This window comes from Haliotis cracherodii, unplaced genomic scaffold, assembly GCF_022045235.1.
Source record: "Haliotis cracherodii isolate W230 unplaced genomic scaffold, xgHalCrac1.p SCAF_15, whole genome shotgun sequence".
NCBI classification, from domain to species: Eukaryota; Metazoa; Mollusca; class Gastropoda; order Lepetellida; family Haliotidae; genus Haliotis; species Haliotis cracherodii.
The window spans coordinates 220,015-238,921 of NW_027266270.1; positions in this window are offsets into that span (position 1 = coordinate 220,015).

Below are 18,907 nucleotides of genomic sequence, written 5' to 3' on the forward strand. Positions count from 1 at the left end.
GGATGTCGCTGGTGTTGACGAGTAATCTGCCGATCTTGTCGAGGTGTGGTGACTTTAGGACGACCGCTACGAGGAAGGTCATCTGTGGTCTGTGTAGCATTGAATCGATGCAGGAGACCGTAAATTGTGGTTATGTTAACGTTGAAATGACAGGCAACATCTTGGACAGACTCTCCTGCTTCCAAACGTCCGATAGCCTGGTTTCTCTGAATTTGAGTTAGGCGTGGCATTGTTGACCAAGGAGTGGTAGGCCCAAGAATGGGCCACAGTTTTATACCCACTACAGTTCGTCACAGTTCGTGCATTTTCGATTTCGCGAGAAATGGGTGCATGATACCCACATATTCATTGAAATGGTGCGTTTTGGCGAATCGTTTTTTATGTTGCATTTTTACTCGGGGCTTCCAAAATGCAACCAAAAATATTGATAACACCATCAGGCTTCACTACATGCTAAAACTCGTATCAATTTATGGTTCCGTGTTTGTTACGTATTTGCTTAAAACCACTTGCGTTTCTTTTACGTGTGAGTATAAATATACCTCATACAGACTCTGTATGTAAAGACTATGACTTTCATTTAGTAGAGGATGAATACGATGTAAGAAATATATACACTTGAGAAAAGTTCTTACCTCACTACAGAAACATTCTACAGGTAGAATTAAGTTTGCAAATTTATTTAACTCCTTTGAAATTAATGTATTACTAGTAACTCCCATGAAAAGGGGCAGGTAAGTTTCATCTCTCAAAATATCCCTGGAGTTTCTGAGAAGTTTTTGCGAAATAAAGTAAAAGTAGACTGTCTGTTGTAGTGCATGTGAATCCAGGTCATTTACTACAATACGAGACAGTAAACACATGCGTGTATACACATGAAACGAAACAGCATTCTGTATATATATGTAACAAATTTATCTACTACAAAATGTTGAAAAATTCTAGGTATAAAAGGCAAAATAGCTGTGAAAATTTTAGAAATTGATCACTGAATATCAGCAAAAACCTTTTTAAAGTACGACATCATGGGAAATATCACTTTCTCGCTCTGTCGCATTATGGCTTTCTCTCTCTATCGGTTTCTCGCTTTCTCGTGTCATGTTCTCGCTTTCTCGTGTCATGTTATCGCTTTCTCGTGTCATGTTCTCGCTTTCTCCTGTCGTGTTATCGCTTTCTCGTGTCATGTTCTCGCTTTCTCCTGTCATGTTCTCGCTTTCTCCTGTCATGTTCTCGCTTTCTCGTGTCATGTTATCGCTTTCTCGTGTCATGTTCTCGCTTTCTCCTGTCGTGTTATCGCTTTCTCGTGTCATGTTCTCGCTTTCTCCTGTCGTGTTTTCGCTTTCTCGTCTCTGTTATTTCTTTATCGCTTTCGCGCGGCGGAAATTGAAGGCGAGAAAACGATGTCCCCACCCGGCCCCCATATAAATCACAATCCAGACTTAATGTGTACGCAATACGAAGCTCAAATGAAAACACTTTAGTTCAAAACAGAGTTTACTGTCCCATACGTTAGTTGTTACTCGGCATTCAAGGAATTAAACGGTCCACGGCCATCCAGCGAAAATCTATCTTAAACTACCGAGACTGTCTTTCTTGTACCTGGCAATGCTTCATACACCTCAGATGTTTTCCCTATCGGCACTTGTTGATTATTACCATGACATTACATGGTAAAGGTACAGTTCATAGTAACGTAGACATAGGTTCTTATTTTGACTGTACAGCTTGACGCTGCCACGTCCTGAATCAATAAGATTTAGTTTGTTTGTTTGTTGTTTAACGCCGCACTCAGTAATATTCCAGCTATATGACGGCGGTCTGTAAATAATCGAGTCTGGACCAGACAATCCAGTGATTGACATGATGAACATCGATCCACGCAAATGGAATACGATGATATGCATCAACCTAGTCAGCGAGCCTGACCTCATGATCCTGTTAGTTGCCTTTTGCGACAAGCATAGTCGCCTTTTACAGCAAGCATGGGTTGCTGAAGACTATTCTGACCCGGATCTTCACCAGTCGGACTAAATTAGAACCATATATAATTTCGCATTGCCTTGGCAGTGTGTGGTATTTGGTAGGTGAATTATAGAACACTTGTATAAGTAATGAGACCCATTCACTTCCACAGTAACTGTTGATGTTGGTTTATTTGCAGCTCAGTGGGCTCGCACTTTTTAACCGGCATTAGACCGGACATTACAACATCTCAGAAACACATATCTACTCTCAGAAACACATATCTACTCTCAGAAACACACATCTACTCTCAGCAACACATATCTCCTCTCAGAAACACATATCTACTATCAGAAACATACATCTACTCACAGAAACACACATCTACTCTCAGCAACACATATCTACTCTCAAAAACACCTATCTGCTCTCAGCAACACATATGTACTCTCAGAAACACCAATCTACCCTTAGCAACACATATCTACCCTTAGCAACACATATCTACTCACAGAAACACCAATCTACCCTTAGCAACACATATCTACCCTTAGCAACACATATCTACCCTTAGCAACACATATCTACTCTCAGAAACACCAATCTACCCTTAGCAACACATATCTACCCTTAGCATCACCTATCTACTCTCAGCAACACATATCTACTCTCAGAAACACATATCTACTCTCAGAAACACATATCTACTCTCAGCAACACATATCTACTCTCAGAAACACATATCTACTCTCAGAAACACAATTTCCACTCTCAGAAACACATATCTACTCTCAGCAACACATATCTACTCTCAGAAACACATATCTACTCTCAGCAACACATATCTACTCTTGGGAACACATATCTACTCTCAGAAACACATATCTACTCTCAGCAACACATATCTACTCTCAGCAACACATATCTACTCTCAGCAACACATATCTACTCTCAGCAACACATATCTACTCTCAAAAACACATATCTACTCTCAGAAAAAAACAATCTACCCTAAGCAACACATATTTACTCTCAGCAACACATATCTACTCTCAGAAACACATATCTACTCTCAGCAACACATATCTACCCTTAGCATCACATATCTACTCTCAGAAACACATATCTACTCTCAGCAATACATATCTACTCTCAGAAACACATATCTACTCTCAGAAACACATGTCCACTCTCAGCAACACATATCTACTCTCAGAAACACATATCTACTCTCAGAAACACAATTTCCACTCTCAGAAACACATATCTACTCTCAGCAACACATATCTACTCTCAGAAACACATATCTACTCTCAGAAACACAATTTCCACTCTCAGAAACACATATCTACTCTCAGAAACACATATCTACTCTCAGAAACACATATCTACTCTCAGCAACACATATCTACTCTTGGGAACACATATCTACTCTCAGAAACACATATCTACTCTCAGCAACACATATCTACTCTCAGCAACACATATCTACTCTCAGCAACACATATCTACTCTCAGAAAAAACAATCTACCCTTAGCAACACATATTTACTCTCAGCAACACATATCTACTCTCAGAAACACATATCTACTCTCAGCAACACATACCTACTCTCAGGAACACGTATCTACTCTAAGAAAATAGAAACGCATCGGAGGTAACAATATTTTCACAAGTAAATGTCGTGGAATGCAAGTATCCCATGTTTTACCGCACGTTAAACGTTAAGTGTGTATTTCTATGCTTTCTATCATTCAAAACTGGCTCCCACAGGAGATATAGCTTGGGTGAGATCAATCGATATCTACATTGTAGATATCTCTTTTATGAAATTGCACCCCAATGCTTTGCAGACCATTGTGACGTCATTGGTTACCAAGGGCGTTAATTTCATAGAAGAGTTTCCGCAGGTGACACTTGACTGATCGTCTCCTCGTGCTGATGGAGGGCTACAGTTACAGCCGCCACTTCACAATGTTAGTACGATGAATTGGGTGACCCAATCGTATATACGGCGTCTATAAAGCGATGTAGTCAGCTATGCAGAGTTGCGTCCCTTTGGCGTGCCAGGATCCTACATATATACCAACACGTCACTCCGTTAGTAAGATGGTTTGGCGAAGCAGATGGTTTGTGCAGGGTTGGCAGGCCCGGACTCTGCTTACTGGCTGGTCAAGATCCGGGCTGTCCGTTTCAAGCCCTACACGTCCATCCAACCAGATCACTTCGTTTTTTCTACCAGATGTAGCTATCAGATCAAAACTACTAGGTCGTAAAACTGAACCAGCAACTGATATTATGCTCCACAATTCACGCTGTCGAGGATTAACCGTGTCACTGGGTGAACCAAGGCAACGGTTCCATCTACAAAGGGATTCCAAAATGGGGAGGGTCCCTGTGCCTTTCTATCGATACCAGCCCACAGGCCGGTGATACCTGCAGCGACCGGGGCCCTTTTGAGCTATTAGGGCCAGTGTACGGGAGTAATCTGTCGAAGCGATCATAAAATCTCTGTAAGTTGTTTGGCGTCGGGAAAGTTACATGATACTCCTCCAACAATAGACTGATGCTCTTCAAACAACAGACTGACCCTCCTCCAACAACAGAATGACACTCCTCCAACAACAGACTGACCCTCCTCCAACAATAGACTGTCCCTCCTCCAACAATAGACACTCCCTCCTCCAACAACAGACTGACACTCCTCCAACAATAGACTGACACTCCTCCAACAATAGACTGTCCCTCCTCCAACAATAGACTGTCCCTCCTCCAACAACAGACTGACCCTCCTCCAACAATAGACTGTCCCTCCTCCAACAATAGACTGTCCCTCCTCCAACAACAGACTGACACTCCTCCAACAATAGACTGACGCTCCTCCAACAATAGACTGTCCCTCCTCCAACAATAGACTGACACTCCCCCAACAATAGACTGACCCTCCTCCAACAACAGACTGACACTCCTCCAACAACAGACTGACACTCTTCCAACAATAGACTGAAACTCCTCCAACAATAGACTGACACTCCTCCAACAATAGATTGACTCTCCCCCAACAATAGACTGACACTCCTCCAACAATAGACTGACACTCTTCCAACAATAGACTGACACTCCTCCAACAATAGACTGACACTCCCCCAACAATAGACTGACCCTCCTCCAACAATAGACTGTCCCTCCTCCAACAATAGACTGACACTCCTTCAACAATAGACTGACACTCCTCCAACAATAGACTTACTCTCCTCCAAAAAAAGACTGATGCTCTTCCAACAATATACTGATGCTCTTCCAACAACAGACTGACACTCCTCCAACAATAGACTGTCCCTCCTCCAACAATAGACTGACACTCCTCCAACAATAGACTGACACTCCCCCAACAATAGACTGACCCTCCTCCAACAATAGACTGTCCCTCCTCCAACAATAGACTGACACTCCTTCAACAATAGACTGACACTCCTCCAACAATAGACTTACTCTCCTCCAACAAAAGACTGATGCTCTTCCAACAATATACTGATGCTCTTCCAACAACAGACTGACACTCCTCCAACAATAGACTGTCCCTCCTCCAACAATAGACTGACACTCCTCCAACAATAGACTGACGCTCCCCCAACAATAGACTGTCCCTCCTCCAACAATAGACTGACACTCCTCCAACAATAGATTTACTCTCCTCCAACAAAAGACTTACTCTCCTCCAACAAAAGACTGATGCTCTTCCAACAATATACTGATGCTCTTCCAACAACAGACTGACACTCCTCCAACAATAGACTGTCCCTCCTCCAACAATAGACTGACACTCCTCCAACAATAGACTGACACTCCTCCAACAATAGACTGACACTCCTCCAACAATAGATTTACTCTCCTCCAACAAAAGACTGATGCTCTTGCAACAATAGACTGACTCTCCTCCAACAATAGACTGACTCTCCTCTAACAATAGACTGACTCTCCTCCAACAATAGACTGTTCCTCCTCCAACAATAGACTGTTCCTCCTCCAACAATAGACTGACACTCCCCCCAACAATAGACTGATGCTCCTCCAACAATATACTGATGCTCTTCCAACAACAGACTGACCCTCCTCCAACAACAGACTCCCTCCTCCAACAATAGACTGACACTCCCCCAACAATAGACTGACACTCCTCCAACAATAGACTTACTCTCCTCGAACAAAAGACTGATGCTCTTCCAACAATAGACTGACTCTCCTCCAACAAAAGACTGACCCTCCTCCAACAATAGACTGTCCCTCCTCCAACAATAGACTGACACTCCTCCAACAATAGACTGACTCACCTCCAACAAAAGACTGACACTCCTCCAACAATAGACTGACACTCCTCCAACAATAGACTGATGCTCTTCCAAAAATAGACTGACACTCCTCCAACAATAGACTGACTCTCCTCCAACAATAGACTGACTCTCCTCCAACAAAAGACTGACTATCCTCCAACAAAAGACTGACGCTCCTCCAACAATAGACTGATGCTCTTCCAAAAATAGACTGACCCTCCTCCAACAATAGACTGACAGTCCTCCAACAATAGACTGACCTTCCTCCAACAATAGACTGACACTCCTCCAACAAGAGACTAACACTCCTCCAACAACAGACTGACACTCGCATGCGGACCATATGGCTCGCTCCAACAACGAGCTGAAACGCTGTGGCATTGTCCCTCATCCTCTTCTCGTCGGACATCTCGCCATGCGGCACGGGTGTCTTATGTCAAACTGATATTAGTAACACTCTTAACCCATTGACCAACAATTAAGCGTGTTATTACCATTTTCACGACAAACTAATATTTATATACACAAAGAAAAAAAGTTAAGCCCACCCTAACATATTTCATTATTGTTTGGTCCCAATATTTGTAACAGTCATTACGGGAAGAATTATGTTTTCTCGAGGTGACGTTATCAGTCATGCGTGACGAAAGCTCAATTGTCATGCATGGTATTTCCGTGCAGCATTCCAGCAACGTATATCCAAACGTTAAAATTGCTTTCTTAAGCTCGGTTTTAAGCAGTTATTCCATGACATTGTGTGACCATGGCACGAAGGCGATTGTCAAACGCCACGAGATGGCAGCTAATCAGCATGCATAACGCAGGAATGTCATGCAATGCCATTGGTCAGAATTTGGGGTATCATCATACTGTCGTAAGCCGTTTAACCCACAAACATGCTCAGACTGGTGATGTACAGGAACGTCCCAGATCCGGAAGACCTCCGGTGACGACACATCGCCAAGACAGGGACCATCTTCGTCTCATACGCCGAGAACTCTTTTTAACAAGTACTCGTCTGAAACAACTGTGGCTGCCCAATCGTCGTTTCAGCACCAGAGCCGCCATGAAGCGACTGAAAGCAGCAGGACTGAGGCCTAGACGAGTCATAAAGCGTCACTTGTTGAGAGATCACCACAAAGCTGCTTGTTTAGCCTGGTGTATTGCACGACAGAACTGGAATCTGAGAACTTGGAGATGGATCCATTGGTCAGACGAAAGTCGCTTTTTGCTCCACGTCACTGATGGAAGAACGAGAGTTTGAAGGCACCGGAACACGGCCCACCCCCCCAGGAACATTAAACCGACTGCTGCATACGGCTGGAGCTCGGTAATGGTTTGGGGGTGTATCTCTCATGATTGCAGGTTGGATTTGGCCACCATAAGGGGCAACTTAACAGGGGCTCAGTACATCCGAAGCGTTTTGATGCCAGTCGTCGTTCCTCATTTTGACAACCACCCTCTTGCTACTCGACCTCAGTACATGGATGACTATGCCAGGCCTCATCGTTTGCATAGAGTCGTGGATTACATGAGGGCCAATGCAAGAACGACTCTACCCAGGCCAGCAATGAGCTCAGATTTAACCCCCCTTGAACATGTTTTGGATATTCTGGGGTGGCGCATATACAGGCACCAGATCCTCCTATACAAAATTTACGCCAATTGGAAGCAGCATTGCAGCAGGTGTGGTTGTGGTTGACCCATCAACAGATCCAACGTCTGACTGGAGGCATGAGACGTAGGGTGGTATGCGTCATCCGGGCACGAGGCGGTTATACCCGCTTCTGATCTGTTTCACGTGGCTTTAAGGAACATTTACACATGAAACATCAAACGTAACTCGTTTACTTAATAATGCAGGTCCATACCTTTTTGAGGTATAGGTCTACCATAACAACAAAAACATCATGGTAACATGGTATATATATATAAAATGATGTTTTTGTCAGTAAATTTCAATCACAACTCCCCAATATCTTCTTTATTTGTTGTCAAATGTGTGTTCTAACCGATGACATTGGTATGCCCCAGCTCCTGTGGTCAGTCATCCCATGCCAGGATTTGGCCATTTGTCATGCTTCAGAAATAGGGGTGTGCTTAACTTTTTTTCTTTGTGTATAGATGCTGTTTCCACATCCATTTTCTTAAAATGAGAATCTGTCGGAAATACATCCGTGAATGGGGAGGCCTCTGTGTAATGAGATACGGAAATACGACTGTTTATTGTGCATATTCATGTTGTTGATCGATGGTCGTGGGAGCCTATTATATACCTGTTAACTAGCGGATAAACATCATTCCAATTTGGAAACAGGAAAAGGAAAAGCAATGAAGCTCACATCGTGCAAAACAGTTTCTCCACGTGACGTCAATGACCACGTGGGTGGACCACGTATCCTGCAGTGCACGCGTTCCCTGTTCCGGAAAACAAAACACACGTTACACAACCCACTTGCAGTTGCGGAAAAGAAACCAAAGACAGCTGAGATGGTTGTAAGGACTGTTGCATGTTTTATTAGAACACGATTCCAGCACTTCATCAAGGGTTTAATGGCCCACACATTTCTATATACAGTATTCGTCTGGAAAACACGGACACCTCGTTACTATCCGGATAAGTGTGAAGCACTGTGGGCGTGGGCGTGGGCGTGGGCGTGAGAGTGGGCGTGGGTGTGGTTGCTTGGTTTTTTTACGCCGCACTCAGCAATATTCGAGCTATTGTCTGTAAATAATCGAGTCTGGACCAGACAATCCAGTGATTGATATCATGAGCATCGACCCACGCAATTCTGATCGATGACATGATTTAACCAAGTCAGCGAGCCAGACCACCCGATCCCGTTAGTCACCTCTTGCGACAAGCATGGTCGCCTTTTACGGCAAGCATAGATTACTGAAGACCTATTCTACCCTGGATCTTGACGGGTCGCGTGGGCGTGGGCGTGGGCGTGGGCGTGGGCGTGGGCGTGGATGTACAAACATGAATAAGTAATGATTTATTTTTGTGTTTGTAGACACCTGAATACAATACCATAGATCTATACTCAACAACAAAAGTTCCTGTGACACCAATATTTTAGTGTATTTTTCAATATTGTAGTACATGTATAGAATCAAGTCACCAAAAACGCAACTGCTACAGAAAAGCATGCATTTCGTGCAAATGTTTACTTTTATGCAAGCCCCATGTATTTCACTACCCAAGAATGGGTATAAAAACATGTGCGTTAACGGGATTCCATATGCACTGTTTAGCATCGTGCTGACAACAACCACTCAGAAAAAACAACAAAATTACGCAATTATTCAACATTACAATGCCACGCCTGTCCGAAAATGAGCGTCTGCGAGCCATTGGTATGCTTGAAGCAGGATCGAGTCAATGTGATGTTGCAAGACAATTTAACATCCACAGAAACACCATTTGGTGTTTATGGCAACGTTGGCAAAATACGAATGCAGTCAGAGACCGTCCTCAGAGTGGCAGGCCACGCGTAACCAATAATAGACAAAACAACTGGATTCGAACAACACACCTACGAAATCGATTCCAGCCAGTAACAGTGACTACAAGTAGCATCCCTGGCCTTCGACGAATATCTTCACAAACCGTACGTCGTCGCCTCAGATACGCAGGGATTGTCGCCTGAAGACCCGCCAGACGTCTCATTTCGACAGGAAACCACCGTCAAGCACGTCTACAGTGGTGCAGACAACGTCTACGCTGGACGGCCATGTTCTATTCACTGACGAGTCTCGTTTACACCTCAGCCACAGTGATGGACGGATTCGAGTGTACCGACGTCGAAGTGAACGTTACGTCAATCATTGTGTCATGGAAGAAGATCGGTTCGGGTGTGTGTTGGGGGGTGGGGGGTGGGGGAGGGGCGTTATGGTATGGGGTGGGATTACAGCAAGACAGGACCCGTTTGATGGAAATCTCAATGGAAAGCGCTACCGCGACGAGATCATCGTCCCTGTTGTTCTACCGTTTGTGCGTCGTCATGGCCAAGGCATTACCTTTCAACATGTCAAACCCGGCCTCATATTGCTCGACTTGTCCAGGAGTCCCTTCAACAAAACAATGTCAATGTTATCCCCTGGCCGGCACGCTCCCCTGATCTCTCACCAATCGAGCACATGTGGGATCAGATGGATCGACGCCTTCGACGTCAACCACGTGTTCCACAGTCACTCCAGGAACTTCGAAACATGCTACAGCAGATATGGACAGATATCCCACAGGACTTTGTGCGACGCCTGGTCCATTCCATGAGACGAAGTTGTGTTGCTTTCATCGCAACCAGGGGTAGACACACACGCTATTGATTTGTAAACTGACATTTTTGCACGTTCATGTTTTTTTTATGAAATCACGCATTTTCTGAAGTCAGTATGGCAAATTATACCATTTGAATACTTACGGGAGTCTTTTATCTGTTGCAAACCGAAATTCTACCATGAATTTGGAATTTACTCGATTCTGATTGGTCAATCAGAGGCTATTAAATCACAATAAACCCCCTCTGATTGAAACAGCTGGTTTGACGGTCGCATCACCGCGGAAGCTAATATTCATAGAATACTACTATTTTCAGTCATTGTCGGTAGGCATATCTAAATAACTATATCTACAATTACAGGTTACAAAGTGCACAGATACGGTTACTACAATACTCAAAGGATGTGTGGCAATAAATTTCGTGCAGAAAAACACGACAGAAATCAACAAAGGGAATGTATTTACGTTTTGGAGACAACAGAGAGCTTGAAATTTTGGCGCATTTCTATATACGACTGTGACGTCATATATTTTGCGTCACAATGAGTGATATGACGTCATAATGGTAGAGCAAAAGCCTTGCAAAGCTTGCTTTTTTCTTAAGGGATGGCCACCTCATGTTAGCTTACCAAGTTGCCGTGCCTATATGCCTGTCATATGTTCGAGTGAAGTATTACGGAGTAAACAAACTGCTTGAGTATATACAGAACCATATTTTGTTCGGTGATTCCGTAATTCAGATCGATAACCCACTCAAAACATTGAACTCAACCCATGCCGCTTCACTCAGTATATTTTCTAACACCAAAGAGTTCGCGTTTTATTTAGTCATGGTAGAATGGAGATAAACATACTGTGTTTTCAATGTAGAGCTAGGTTACCTGTAGATTTAACCGCGCTAAATTCAACATTTGAAACCTCACGCTGCGCGTTCGGTTCCAAATTCAATTTAGCGGGGTTAAATCTACAGGTAACCTAGCTCTACATTGAAAACACAGGATGTTTATCTCCTAATTGTTTCAGATTTGTATAAACATAACTTTGCATTAAACTTTATTCAGTGTCACAGGAACTTTTGTTGTTTTGCATATTTCTTTGTGTGTACAAACCTCAATATGATTGGCTTATCAATGATTTATTCCATGCAGACACTTGATACATGACCTTTTCGTGCGAGTATTTGTCTTAGCTCTATTGAGTCTGATACCCATTCGACTCATTGAAGCGCTTCAACAGCACTTGCCCCAGATATTGTAACACATATTGATTTGAGGACCCCCACAGAGACACAGGTTGTCATATGATCAGACTATCACACAAAGGGCTCATTTATTGTCAGTAACCTTCTATGTTGTCAAGACTTCCCAGGAAGGAGATGACATTATACTTCTACTGTCCACGTCTGTGATACAACACAGACAGTCTCGTAGTTATCAATGTGTCGCGTCTTGTTTGGTGGTAGAAAGGCTGTGAGTTCCTCCAATCACATATTGTTCATGAGATCATTGATCTCGTGGTTACCGACGTGAGGCATTGTTCTGACATCGATCACTAGTGATTAAATCATTGATACACATGCGGTATTATAGTTGTAATATTTCTGACGTTAAGGTTTATTTATGGAGAGATTAAACAGAACTTAGTTCACTTAAGCGTAATATTCGTGGAAAGCCAGATATTATACATTTCGTAGACAATTACCAGTTTGATGGAACTCACGGTCATGGCTCTGACAAACCAAGTACCATAGATCACCACACACAGCGCAAATCTTGGATTCGAAACCAAAAAACAGTCTGTGGCAATTAAACTGTTTTATGATAATTGATGGACATGCGTATGATAAAATCGGAATCGTAAAATGGACTCTTATGATTGTTATGATTGAGGGAACGTTTTTGTTATCACACTTATTCACTTAATGCACACGTTCCCCTCTCAACATTGCCGTCACTGTGCACGTGTGTGAGATGACATTCCTTTGTGTTTATTTCATGTGTACAGCTGCGTATGTTGGCATGCGACGGCTAATACAGCAAGTATTTTACACCCAACTGTCCACTGTTTACAAAATCTGTTCGCTCATTGTGCAGCTGGATAGCACTTGACTTACATTCAAACGTCGTTAGTCCGGAAGCCCCCTTAGTCAGGAAACGCCGTTATTCTGGAAGCCCCGTAAGATTGGAAGCCTCGTTATACCGGGAACCCCGTTAGATTGGAAGCCTAATGGTAGGGCTTTTCCCCCACATCAAACTTGTACGCCATGATATTGCTGGAATACTGCTGAAAGCGGCGTTAAACAGAACTCACTCACTCACTCTTAACAAATGGAAAAACAATTTCCTATATATGTGTAAGCAATAAGGATCGGACGATACACCTGTGGAAGATTCCCTTTTAAAAGTATATCTTAAAGACGGTTCTCTTTCGGCAAGATCTGGAAGCAATCTGGACTCAATTGATGAACAATTCATGCCCGTTCATCACGACAGTGTTCCGATCCACAGGGCACCGTCCAGACTACACAGTACATTGTTACGATTTTTATCTGATACATCAGAATCTGTCACAACATAGTCACGACTGTAATCCGACTAGACAAAATCGACTCAGTTTCCCGAATGTTACGGGACGCACAATACTGTCTGGAGAGCTTGGCTGATCTCTCTGGACCTTTCCCGATCCGTTGGACTCTGTTACGAATGAATACGACTGCTTTCAGACAATGATAGGACATTCCAGATCATTGAGGATAGTAATCTAACTTTTACGCTTTTCGTGTCGTAGAGCTGTCTGATCTCAAACGGGAACCATAATCGGCACTGTGTGAACCTGGCCTTACACTGGGTCGCCATCTATTGCAGAAAGTGTCAGGGGATTTGCCCAGAACAATCCTTCTTCATCTACCAGGGATGTACAATCACAGGCCGCAGTACATGGTTGTCCATTGTCCAGGCATGAACATTCTGCTCCACATCCATCTGGATGGCCCTCGCACACAAGGTCATGTAGCAGCTCTGCGGCAGCTGGTGACTGATTCATCAGTTTGGGCTGGAGTCCAGGGCCATCGGAGCTTCTTTCATATCCATGTGTAGTAGTGAGTGAGAGAGCAATATTTCAGCCATATAGTGACGACCATGTGTAGTAGCATGAGGAAGTGATGCCACGGGTACGGCGGCCAGCATACCGGAAGCTGATAAGAAAAAGGAGATGCTGATGGAAGACATCTCGAATTGGTGGAAGTTTCTTTCTCAGAATGTTCTTCTTGGCTGTCTTTTCACAACGTAGTGCATTTAGCGAAGCACAGTTTGCCTTGAGCAAGAGATTGAAACTTACCAGCCTTCTGCATCATTAGGTGGTAGGCAGAACACTTTCCATGGCCAAAGAAAGAGCTCACAGTATCACATCCAGTCAGACAGTCGACTGATTGTAGGATCTTCTGTTGATCCATGCAGAGCAGATCATATATTGTGTGCACAGGGATATAGCGGGTCAATTGGGTGTGTTTCCCATCACAACCTGTCAAGAAGACGACTTCTTTCGTATTGATGGCTAGCCGACGGTGTACCAATATGACAAGGACATGTGTGTCAGGGCTTTGCATCATAATTGCCTGAGCACCATCTTCTACTGCAGCTATTGCATGGAGTATCCTTGTATCTGCTTCATCCTTGTAAGAGAACAGGGGGTCAACCTCTATCAGGCCTTCTTGTGTGATAGATATACATTTCCCCTCCTGACCGCCACTGACACACCTAATCTGCCTTTTCTTCAATAGTGCTGGAGCACATTTCATCATATACTCAATGTAGTATTGTTTCAAGTTTGTTTAGTTTTGACCCTTACTTGTGAACTTTTTCAAGTTCTGAGGGACAGCTACATCTTTTGATACCATCCTCTACAAATAGGCTCAATGGCCATGGCACTGGATCATTTTCAAAGGACAGAACTCACTTGAGAGGCACCTTCTTTTTTGCAAGCAGTCTCGGGTACATCACCTCTCCATCGACAGTCACATAGTTATGATGTACTATCCCTTTATGCCGCATGTCTGACATGGTCTTGACCTTGGGATTGCATCATATAGGCTCTGCTTGGGAACACCATCTCCTTCAAGTGATATGAAGCGATCAACAATGAAAGTTGATAGCATGATGTCACCCTTTGATACGGCATTGTACATGCTGTCCTCAATTGGTGGTGGTGCCACTGCTGCAGCTGCAAATTTCACCAGATGAGTAGAAGTCTCTGCAGATAGCTCAAACGGATCAATGTTGGCTCCATCAAATATCTTTATTCCACATCTTCTGTGCAGCTCTTCCACCTGCATGGTGCTGAGGCTACTTATTTGTTTCAACCTGGCCAGCATGACAGATAACATCTCGGGAACCTTGTGGAGTACTGTGCAGTCATAGGACGAGCCAGACACAATCTTGCAAGTGCTGGACCTCTAAGCGTCAAGCAAATAATCCCTCCTTCCCCTTTCAGAGCCTTGTTTTCTGTTGTCTCCAGAGTATAGTCCATCCAGACAGAATAAAACTTTCCACGAGACAGCTTTGCAATAAATCCTCCATCTTCAATTCCTGTTACCACCTCTGGTGGTAGCCTGTTCATCATCAGCAGTGAGACTGGCAAGTAGTGGGAGTAGTTTGTACGGTCGGTTGCAAACAAGAGGGGCAAGAACTCGGTTTTTATATCCTGGTTCTCATGCCAAAGTCCATTCCTGGTTGTGCTTCAAAAGACCTTCAATGGAAGCATCATTGTCACCAAGATGTCATTCCAGACTTTGAAAGAGGGTGATGTGGACCTGAATGAGTGAAGATAGTCTGGTTGTGATCTGTGTGATGACATCAGCCGTCGGTTCTTGATAAAAAGTGTTCGATGAAATCTTTTCCCGATAGCATGTGCTCTACACTGCCTGCAGCATACACCCCAGATTCGTGTAGAAGCTGTTTCAAGCCAGCATCCCCATACAGGTAAATAATTGCTGAAAAGTCTGGCATCAATAGGTGCATCCCCCCTTCACATGGTATGACACCTCTTAAGTCATCTGGTTTGGACCAAACTATTTCATACAGTAGTATAGGTAATAGGGGTTCTGGCTCACTTCAACTGGAGCCAGATTTATACACCTACACTGCTACTACGGATGGATTTTTTTATGTGTAATTGGTGATGCAATTTAATGATAGTCATGAGATTAAACTAAATTGTAATGAAAATATTATTTTTATTCATATGTATACCATTATTTTTAACGAAAAGTGATACTCAACATTTTTACTAAGTTTTTCATTCATTTTACTAGGAGACCAGACTATAAACTCTTCTTGGTAAATGGAAAAAAACAATTGATGACCGTATTTTTTGGTTTGACATCACTGATATAATATATACCTTGTGGTAATTCTCTCCATTTGATAATTTTGTCCCTGAACATAAATGTTTCGATAGCATTTTTGAGTTCTTCCTTTGTTGGTTTGTAATTCTCCATTATTGTATATTTATGTAAGCATTCTTCTAAATGAATGTATGATTTTTTTATGCAGTGTGATCTAATGATAGTAAGCAATCTATTGTTAATCTCCAACCAGTTCTTTGGTTTTGGCACGGAATAATTGATGCGCGTGTTGTGTCCCCTGATCTATGAACCTTTTTTTCTTCGCTAATACAACTGGTCTTACGAGAATTTGAGCGAATCTCCTGCTTCATTACGTTGTATTTGGTGAGTTCTGACAACACTAAACGAAACTCTTCCTCTGATATCTTACAATCAGAAATTGCTGTTGAAACATGATCCTCAATGCTGTTCAACTTTGGTTGGGCAAGTATCTGAATATTATGGTGTTTTAATGCTTTCTTTTGCAACTTACGAGAAATGAATTTTATCGCTATTCCTGCCAGTCCTGAGACTCCAGTCACTATTTCCATGCCAAGTATGATAGGTGCGGCGATTATAGTTGATGGTAAACCAACACCGAGTCCCATGCCAGCCATTACAAGCGCGGTGTCAACTCCGTCTAGAGCATTCACGGCTCTACGATACTTTTTATTCAATCCAAGTCTCAACTCCCTCTCCTTCTCTATTCGATGTTTTATGTCGCTTATTTGATGTAATCGAAATCCATCAACAGTATCCATCTTTTCCGATGCCTCATCGAGCGCCAGATATAAACCCATAGTGTATATTATTATTATATCATATAATAGTCTTTAACTGGTCTTGCTTAAATGTTTTGAGAGTATACATCAATCGTATCAAATGTATATCATACGGCATGAATATTTTAGTTTGAGAAATGCTGTCACTTTTAATAATTTGGACCCCCTCAAGGGTTGCAACGGGTGATGTTCCAATATGAATAATACTGCAACGTTGAGGCTGGTGTTTCTTTAGCCATTTAATCGATAGACCTGGTAATATTTCGAAGGCATCTTCCGGTGCATCTCCGAACAAGACTTCAATAATAAGCGTAGGTATTAAGTTCTGTTTTATATTATTGAATTCAGTAACCAAATTTAAACTAACATTTTTTTATGCCGGACAACTATATAACATATGACCTGGGTTTTCTGTCAGGGGAGAGACTAACACACCTTTTCGTTTTGATGGGATATAAGCCCCGAGTACGATCCCACTATTTATTATCTAAGTTAAATTATGTGCCTTACCCATCATCACATACGGTGGGGTAATGACGATATTCAGTAGCCACTCGATGTTTGCTTCAACCATAGTCCATTTATTATCATCGCTGAGAGTAAGATTATACGAAGTGTTTTTATGGAGTCTACTAACGTCAACATCGGTTAAATCTCCTAGATTACCCGTGAATGTAACTTCTTTCCGCTTGTATACATTAACTTGTAAGTGTAAAGCGTATAACTTACCATCGGTACTGGGTTTACCGAATCCTTCTGTGTCTCCGAGATCGGAAAGCGCAATTGTATTACATTGTCTGAGCGTTCCAGGGCCTGATGAATCAGCCATTATTCATAATATGGAGTGTTACACTCAAGTTTCCTATATGTACAGGTTGATGTTTTACATCTAATACAGAAATTTTGAGATCTGAAATAATACCACGCTTTAATTTTTTATATTGTAATGATGAGAAAGATTCCGTTCTACCTCTATTGTATTTTTCATCTTTGATTGGAACAGCTCTGAGTAGAGTTGAAGGACTTTCGAGTTGAATATTATCCGTCATACTGATTTGATCAAGATGGATGCACAACTCTTTTTATGGAACTAAATTGGGTAATTTAACTCCATGCACTGTTTTGTTGGGGTTTACTTCTGATTTTCGATTAAAAAATTCCAAGTGTAACTGCTAAGCTTGGACTTATAATTACAAGCTTTTCTCCAATGCTTAAAATCACCATCCCATTCGACTCATTTTGTGTGAGACTAATTCCATTGGGCTTACAAATTTCATCATTGAGTAAGCATACACTGTAATACCCATCAGGTATAATAATGTATTTATCAATACCACTGTTTTCACCTAATATATATACCTCATTATTTCTTTTCACAGCATTTATATTGGTCCATTATCATTTCACGTGTACTATCAGATTAGACGTATACTTAAAGAAATTAGTGCCCCATTACCGCAGGATTGAGCATGGAATTCCTCAATTAATCTGTACTATAGGTTCGCGTATGAACGTATTTGTCAGGAATTTAATATATTGCTACGAGTGAAGATTGGCATATTAAAGGACTTACCATGGTCTATGTGTTCCGTACAGTGGACAAAAAACAGTTAAAGAAGAAAGCGATGGTTTAGTTAAAAAAACTAATCAACCATTCAATCCATTTAAGTTGTTACAGAAAAACAATCTTTTTGTAAGATTGCATAATCTTAATCATGCCTGGGGACTTTCGAGTAACGATTGGAGAGGAGATCTTATGAGTTTTAAGGGTGGTTTGGCTTATATTCTTACAAAATTTGTACAACTGAATGATACTGCAAACGCTTGGAATGAATTTCTATATGATAAAACAGAAAATACTTTTACTAACCCAGGAGTTGTAAGAGTTAATGAATCAATAAGAACTTATGTATGGGCAATTCTCGGTGCACAATCGCAAACACGAACGTCCATTATTGGTTCTGGGATGGTGCTTGATGCGCAAAAACAGTTTGTCGCAAATGTGGAGGATGCTATTAATTCACCAGTTGACATACCATTGTCTATAAAGCGTTATCAAGATGTATTACAGTACGCTCAATCCAAAGTAGAATACGTTTATGTGCCAGGACTATACATGTCTCCAAGTAATATTGAACTTAAGATGGGTCAAGTGATCGGTTATAA